The 7,451-nt window shown below is 49.0% G+C and overlaps 1 long non-coding RNA gene across 1 annotated transcript in view; it reads right to left on the reverse strand.

The window, feature by feature from the left end:
* The window catches only part of LOC144776682 (uncharacterized), a 166,841-nt gene extending 163,290 nt beyond the window's left edge, over positions 1 to 3,551 (reverse strand). The window contains exon 1 of the long non-coding RNA XR_013600592.1: positions 3,238 to 3,551. This is a non-coding gene — a long non-coding RNA (uncharacterized LOC144776682). The remainder of the gene's footprint in view (positions 1 to 3,237) is intronic.
* Between the last annotated feature and the right edge of the window lie 3,900 nt (positions 3,552 to 7,451).

Genomic DNA, 7,451 nt, shown 5'->3' on the forward strand with positions numbered 1-7,451 from the left:
CTGTTGAACAAAGCATAACATTCCAGGAGATGTGCAGGAGATTCTAGTGCCTCATGACATCAGCGCAGCTATGTCATGAAGCACAGATACACAGAACCAGGATGCCACAGGCACCATTTTAGGAGTAATTTTCTCAAACCAGCAACAAGGGTGCACAGCCATACTGAGCCTCCAGTGGTATTTTCATCCTTACAAGAACATTTCTTTTTGCCATAAGAGAACATTACCAAAAGTTAACTTTTTTCGACAGTAAACCATTTTTGTAGAGAACCATTGTTGGAGGAAAGACTATTTTTGTTGTATGTTGGATTTATGTCGTTTTGACTTTGCCTGATCTATATAATGTGATTTATATTTTTATAAATAGCTTGTGTAGTGTCCTTTTGTGGTGTTTCACTATATTACTGTGAGTGTTGGTACAAATACTTTACACATTGCCTTAGGGATAAGCCTGTCTGCGCGTGCAAGCCACCAAGGGGGTGAGTAGGGGTTATCTATGGTGTATTTCCCCCTTGCACTGACTATAGTGGTTATTTCTGCCTGGCTTTGGCGCAAGCCTCAGCCAACCAAAAATCCAATTTCTAACAGTACGGATAAACAAAGCAGGAGCCTGTCGTGAACCCCTCCAAATCTAAGGCCTAATCTGGGAAGATTTCCTTATTGCTTAGCTCATAGCACCCCATTCAGAGAGGGTTCTCTCACTCCTCTCTGTGACAAGTTAGGTTCCTCTACATCCAGAGAATAATGATACAGAAAACCCTGGCAGAGAGGCTTTCATAAACAGGGGTTATTTGAAAATGTGGGAACCCTCATTCTACCTCTGTAGGTAATGGAAAAACACAGCTGTTGGTGTTTTGTAATAATGGGTAATTTAATACAAACAATCAGCACACAACCCTTCTGCATTAGAACAATTAAAATTATTATCGTAATGTGAGGAACCTCAACATAATATAATATGAACATTGGAAAATCCAAAGCATTTTTTTGCATATCTCCATTGTTAGAAATTGGGTTTCTGGTTGGCAGAGGTATGCACCCTGTCCAAGCACGAACCACTATCCAAGTCAGGCTAAGTCACAACTCACCCTAAATTATCCTGTGCTCACCCTCTGGTAGCTTGGCAATGAGCAATGAGGCTTACCTTAACTTAATGTGTAAAGTATTTGTGCATCGCTTCAAACAGCAACGCAGTGAAAACATCACAAAAAGATTCTGCATTAGGTTAGAAAAATATAGCTTAGTTTCATAAATAATACACGTTCAAAATGACAAAACTTCAACAAGTAGAAGTCGAGATATACATTTTCAAAAAATAAATGTAAAATAGTGCTTTGAAGAAATAAGCATTTACATGGGTTATCTGGTTGCGCTCAACAGGGGCAAACTCAAAAGTAGGGTTGGGCGGTGAACTCTGCTCTGCCAACAGAGGTTTCAGAGTTTTGCTCACTCCACGCTCCGAGTTTGGCAGAAACTCCGCTACCTCGGCATATCCGAGTTTACTGGTGCCCACCCGTAAATCAGAGCTGCGATCCAGAGTATCCCAAAAAATAAACAAAGCCACCCTGCGAGCCATCTGCTTCATGGCGAAATCTGCGGCCATCAGCGGGCCTGCAAGTGTCCCCGGTTACGCATCGGGGTGAGGAGATAGAAGAGGGCACGGGTCTCACAGCTCAGTCTGTGGGTCCAGGTGACGGTCCATGCTCGTGCCTCCTGCAGCAGCCGAGGAGTGAGGAAGCTGAGCAGGATCAGATGATTCCGGGTTCAGGTCTCTGCAGAAGGAAGAGTTCGTCTCTGTTCACTAGCCACAGGCTCTGGTTAAGTCTTCGCTTCAATGGAGGAGTGGACTCTGACACCCTGCAGAAAGGCAGTAGGCATGCTTGGATCCATTTTCAGTTTAATTACCATCACAGACTGGATATTCAGCGGCTTCCCATTCGTTTGGTAACACTTAGCACCCCCTGCCAGCATTTCTGCAAAAGAGTGGTGCAAGGAGCCTCCTTGAGCATCAGTCCTGCCCTGGCTGCTCCGGCACTGCCCACACCAGCATCGAAACTCGAACCGATGGCAGCGTCTGATGAGTGCACAGTCACATGACCGAGTCTGTGCAGAGCTATCCCAGGTGACTCCCACATTCTTGCAGTTGTCCTGTTTAGGGAGACTAGAACAGCAGTCTCACTTCTCCCTTCGAGTTGCTGCAATGAAGTCATGTCCATAGCTGCCAAGGTTTCAGATTGGTTTGTGTGACATTTTCATAATTTTACTGAAATTATGTGTGACATTTCAGCGACTATGAGTGACACTTGCTCACGTGCAAAATAAAGCAATGAAGAAGAGGGAAACATAAATATCAGAAATGATAATCATGTGAGCAAAGAGAGAGTTTAAGTTAACTGCTATAAAGCACAAGAAATAATTGTTAAACAACTAATTCATCAGACTGCAGCCAAAATTCCAGAAAATAGATAAAGCAGCCTGGAAGGCGTTCATAATTTATTATAGTCAGGTGAGTGGCTCGCAGAGTCACTCGATTGCCGCCGACCACATGAGCTGCAGGTGGAGCTGCATTAGAAAGTGGAGCGTGGGAGGCACTCATTTAGGCCACAGCTAGGCTGATAGCAAAGTCTTACTTACCTGACTTTCAGAACACTTGTCTTTTGAAGAAGGCAACGAGCCAGCTCTGTTGTAAAGATTATGCTCAGTCCTGATGGCGCAAAAGCTGTGATGTATTAGGACTTGCACATTTATTATTGTAAAAAAAGTTACTGGCACAAGCCTTTACTTTCACCCATCTTTGCAATTTAGACCACAGTTGGCAAGTTTTTCGTATGTCATGATAGAATTTTACAGCCAGAATAGGGTTTTAACCAAATGATAGGTTACATTTTCCTGCCTGAGAAAAACCGTCCAGGATCTGTGCACAACAGGAGTTACTTGTAGAAATACAGCGAGGGAGCATGAACCGGACGTGACATTCGATGACCAATGTACAGAAAAACTCTCGCACGTCCCTCAAAGACACTAACCTGCACAAAACTCGCCAATCATTGAAAAAACACATCTAAACAAAGGCAGACTTATGGCATTTGTTAATACTCGCAACGATAGTCGTGTAATGTTTTAAATCAACATTTTCACTTATTTCGGCTTGCTTGTGAAGAATGGGTTTAGGCACGTATTCAGCACATACTGTTTTCACACGGTAATGAGCATACACACTCGGGTGGCTTTACTTACTTGGGCCGGAGGAAGGTGGCGCTCCATTAATTGCAGGCCATTCACACTCAGTGTGTGCAAGGCAGGCTCAGGCCTTGAGCCACCGCAGGCTCGGCAATTCGGATATGCCGCCCCGGCCCGCCTCCAGTGATAGTTGTCCGTCCAGGCTGTTCATGGAGAGTGCTGGGTGGGGCCGTCCAGTGATAGAATGAAAAGGGGGGGCCGCTCGGCCCTCCCGCCCACATGGCGGTGCGGCGCCCCCCATCCCCCGGCCTGTTGATGGTGGGGCGTGTCGCCTGGCGATGACGCGTGCGGCGCGCCCCACCACCGATAGGTTGAAGCCTCCCCCTTGACCCGGAAGCAGCTGGATAGCTTCCGGGGCATGGGGGCGGGACTACTGGGGGCGGGGAGGCGGGGCCGGCGACCCCCCGGCGGGACAGCAGTTTAAGAGGGCCGGGGAGCGAGCGGAGCGCTCTCTTTGCCCCTGACTCGCTCCCCGCAGACCTCGTCGCCCCACGCTTGGGGCTCCTAATTTTATATTTTTTATATTTCAGAACACGGGCCTCGTGGCTTGGAAGCCAAAACGTCGGGAGACTCGGGGATTGGCAGCCGGAGCCATTGCGGGGATCGGCAGGAAACAATCGGCGGAGGCGTGAGGTCAAGCTGCTTGGAGAGCAGCGGTTTGCCTGACAACGAGGTATTTATCAGGGGCGGGAGCGTCTTCGGCGATTACCGGTGAGTGAATCGGCAGCCGGAGCCTTTAGGAGCCCACGTGCTGCTGGGGTGCAGTTTGGTGGCGTGAGACACTCGGCTGAGTGTCCTCAGTGTTACGGGGACCACGAATTCAAGACTGCTGGGCGCCGTTTATTCTTAGGCGAAGGAGGGGGCTCTCTACAGGAAACGGACACCATGTAAATACAGCGCTCAGTGAAGCATCATTTATTTATATCGCTTAGCGAGCCGAAGAGGTTTTTAGCACGGTTGAGAGTCAAACGCTGGCAATTCACTGCATGTGGGGCGAAGCAGGATTTGGCAGGGCAGCCAGTGGATGGGAGACCATTGAGGGACTGTAATTTTAACTGCCCAGAAGCCAGTTTTACAGAGCTTGGTTGCCAAATAATTTTGTCAATACCTGTGTTGATTGATTAACCCACTTTTCAAGCCTTTTTAAGTATATTGCAGGGTTCACATGTACTAAAGCTATTGTGCAGGTTGGGACATACTTTATTGTGCCTGGATAGTGCCCTTGTAGCCTCTTTTTGATTAAAACATTTGTGCATTATATTAACATTTGTTTCCCCCTAGGAAGCTTGGTGGTGCTTCTTGTTTCAGCTGCTTCATCCGGTGCAGTCAACCGATCCCGGGCGCTGAGGACGGCATCAGACAGGGGACACGCAGGAGATCGGTGGTAAGGGGAGTGAGGCGGGCCTGCACTTCATTGCTTCTGGAGGGCCGCTGGGCTTGAGTCCTTCCTACAAGGGGTTGGCGCTCGCCCACACGCTAAGACTAGCTAGTGTGTTTGCGGTCACAGTTGCATGGTGCTTACGGCCATCTTCACATCCCCCATCTAAAGAAAGGTACAAGTGCACACGTGCACTCGGAGACTTGTTTAGGCTGGGAGTAGAGTGCACGGGGGTATTGTATTAGAATGCCAGGCCCACGAGTCAATAAGAGTGCAGTCAACAAGAGTGCTCACAGGGAGCTAATGTTTCAAACTATGATGCGTAAGATGACCGCGATGGACAAGCGCCTTGGGAAAATAGACGAGCTGGGGAGGAGTGTGGCAGAAATTAATGAGAGGTTGGATGGCCCTACGGGACCACAAGTCAGGCCGAGAAGGATTACTAATCCGCCATTACCCAGAGGTGATTTTGTCACTCCCCCTAAGAGGAGCAAGTCCAAAAAAAGGGGAGGCACAGTGCCCAGGAACACTGCTGAAGGAGAGGGAACGCCAGTGGTAGTACCTATGAATACTCACTTGCCTATGGACACCCCCTTAGTGCCCCCAATTCCACCGGCGGTCCCAGCTCCTGTTAATGCAGCGATTCCGGTGGCCCCACTCGGGGTCATTGCCCCTGTCACCCCCGTGACCACTGCTCCCATCCCCGTCGGGGTACCAACACCACCGGCCAGCTCTATCCCGGCGGAACTGGCATCCCAGATAGCCGCCGTTCTACCCTGGTTACAGTTGGGGGGGGGGGGGGGTTGCCATCTTCCCAGGATCATTCGGCGGAAGCCTTGAAACTGGTTGAGGTGATTAAGTTGGCCAGGGCGAGTGAAGGGGCACCAGTGGCTCCAATTCCTTCCCATACAGGTCCCTCCAGCGATCAGACGGCTAAGAAGGATGGTGCTACATCGCACGTCAGTGACAGTGGTAAGGAGGTGGCTTTGCCATTGCTAGAGGATGCTGCTATACCCTCTAGGAGGGAGAATCTGGCGCAACATGTTTCTCAGGCTGTGAAAGAGATGATATGGGCAGGCAAATATATCAACATTTTTTCATTGCTACTTGATAATAGGGAACTTGAATATGCTAAGTCACAAAAGGAATGGATGTTACCCAGTGAATGGAGAACAGAGTTAGTTAAGTTCAGAGTAGAGGAGACATTTATTAACTGGATGAGGGCCTTTTCCGTATTCAGTGCCATTACTGCTGAAAAGTCACCCAATCTACACGCAGAGATGGCCTGCTACCAAAGCAGGATTGCAATGTGGAGCGAGAAACACGTGGGGGACGGGTGGAAGGAATATGACATTGCGTTCAGGAAAGCTAAAGAATTCAATCACTCTTTAACATGGGATATGGTAGATTCCCTGTCATGGTACAGCCAGATCACTGGGGGATCAGCTGCGATGGGGCCAACAGGTGCACAGAAAATATACCCGTCTAAACCACAACAGCCCTTTCGGCATGCGCAGGGAAGTGAGGTGCCAGGTAAGGGTAAGGGTTGGGGGGATAAAAAGGGCGTATGTTGGGATTTCAACAAACGGTCCTGTACTAGGGCAGCGGGCACATGTAAGTTTAAACACGCCTGTGCCTTGTGTGGTCACCCTTCACACCCCGAGACTTCCTGCAGATTTAAGAGTGGCAACCAGGGGGCCAGGGGGAGAAGGAAACCTGAATAGACAGGAGGGGGGTTTAGTACCACACACTCCCATTGATGTTATGGCAATGATTCCTTGGCTGAACAGATACCCAGATCACACAGCGGCTAAATTACTTCAGGATGGATTTTCGCGGGGTTTTAGGATTCCTGCAAGTGGGTACACAGGCAAGAGTGAGTGTAGGAACCAACTGTCAGTGAAGCATAACCCAGGGGTAGTGGCTGCAAAAATTGAGAAAGAATTACGCCTGGGCAGGATAGCAGGTCCCTATGATGAGGTGCCGGTGCGCAACTTTGTTTGTTCCCCACTTGGTGTTGTCCCCAAAAAAGAGAAAGGCGAGTTTAGACTCATTCATAATCTCTCAGCTCCGAGGGGGGCATCCTTGAATGATGCTATAGATGAGAATGTCTGCAGTGTAAAATATGCCTCTTTTGACCAAGCGGTGGAGTTGCTTAGGGCCCTGGGTCCAGGGGCATTGATGGCCAAGTCTGACATAGAGTCGGCATTTCGTCTTCTCCCAGTGCATCAGGGTGATCACCACCTTTTGGGTTTCAAGTTTGATGGTAAATATTACATGGACAAATGCATGCCTATGGGTTGTTCTATCTCTTGTGCCTATTTTGAGACCTTCAGTTCCTTCTTGGAATGGGTAATGAGGCAGGCTACCGGACATCAACAGGTCATGCACTACCTGGATGATTTTCTCTTCCTGGGCAAGGCTGGGTCTCAGGAGTGTGCGTTTGCACTGCAGGAATTTTGCGTGCTTATGCGGGCTCTTGGGGTCCCGCTGGCGCCAGTAAAGACAGTGGGTCCAGCTACTTGCCTAGAATTTCTGGGCATAGAGATAGACTCTGTGGAGGGTTGTTTCAGACTCCCAAAGGAGAAGGTAACAAAATTCAAGGCGGCATTACGCGTGTGCCTGTCCAGAGAGAAGGTCTCTTTACAACAACTCCAGGAAACAGTGGGCCAATTGAATTTCGTGTTGAGAGTGATACCAATGGCCCGCCCCTTTTCTCGCTCAATTGCGCAGGCAATGAGAGGTCTGCGAGAAAAACACCACCGCACTAGACTGTCACTTGAGGTTCGCCAGGACATGCAAATATGGATGGCATTTCTGGAGGGCTTCAATG

The sequence above is a fragment of the Lissotriton helveticus genome, chromosome 1_1 (genome assembly GCF_964261635.1).
Source record: "Lissotriton helveticus chromosome 1_1, aLisHel1.1, whole genome shotgun sequence".
NCBI classification, from domain to species: Eukaryota; Metazoa; Chordata; class Amphibia; order Caudata; family Salamandridae; genus Lissotriton; species Lissotriton helveticus.